Genomic DNA, 684 nt, shown 5'->3' on the forward strand with positions numbered 1-684 from the left:
AAGTCATGTCTTAGAAGTTTTAGGAAAGGCAGGAGCCATAAAAAAGTAGGCACCAGGCTTTGGGACAGGCTAAAGGCTGGGGACAACTTTCCAAAATCAGGTGGTTTTGAAGAAAAGCAAACATCAGGAATTGCAGTTAAGTTTTTACATATGTGTCTTTTAAAAAAATGCATGTCCCACCTGAAAAGGTTAGTAACCTTGCTTAAAAACACTGTTTATGTTTAATGTATGGAGTATAAGTGCCTATGTACTCCCATGGGCATTTCTGGCACCAGACTGTCAATATTGGTTCAGAGCCCTAATGATATGGGCTATTCAGATTTGGACTCTTAGCAGTATTTGCTCTTCAAATTCCTCTAGTCCAGGCGAGCCTGATTCTTCAACTCTGTCAGGCGTTAAGGCTATATTTCTCCCATGACCCTCCTCTCTCTCTCTTTTCTTTTAAAAGATTTTTTTTTTTTTTGATGTGGGCTATTTTTAAGTCTTTATTGAATTTGTCACAATATGGTTTCTGTTTTACATTTTGGTTTTTTGGCCCCTAGGCTTGCAGGTCTTAGCCCCCTGACCAAGGATGGAGCCAGCAGCCCCTACATTGGAAGATGAAATCTTAATCAGTGGGCCACCAGGGAAATCCCAATCCTATTCTCTTGAGCTTGATTCTAATTGTCCTTTCTCCACAAAATC

The sequence above is a fragment of the Bubalus kerabau genome, chromosome 1, assembly GCF_029407905.1.
Source record: "Bubalus kerabau isolate K-KA32 ecotype Philippines breed swamp buffalo chromosome 1, PCC_UOA_SB_1v2, whole genome shotgun sequence".
Taxonomy (NCBI): domain Eukaryota; kingdom Metazoa; phylum Chordata; class Mammalia; order Artiodactyla; family Bovidae; genus Bubalus; species Bubalus kerabau.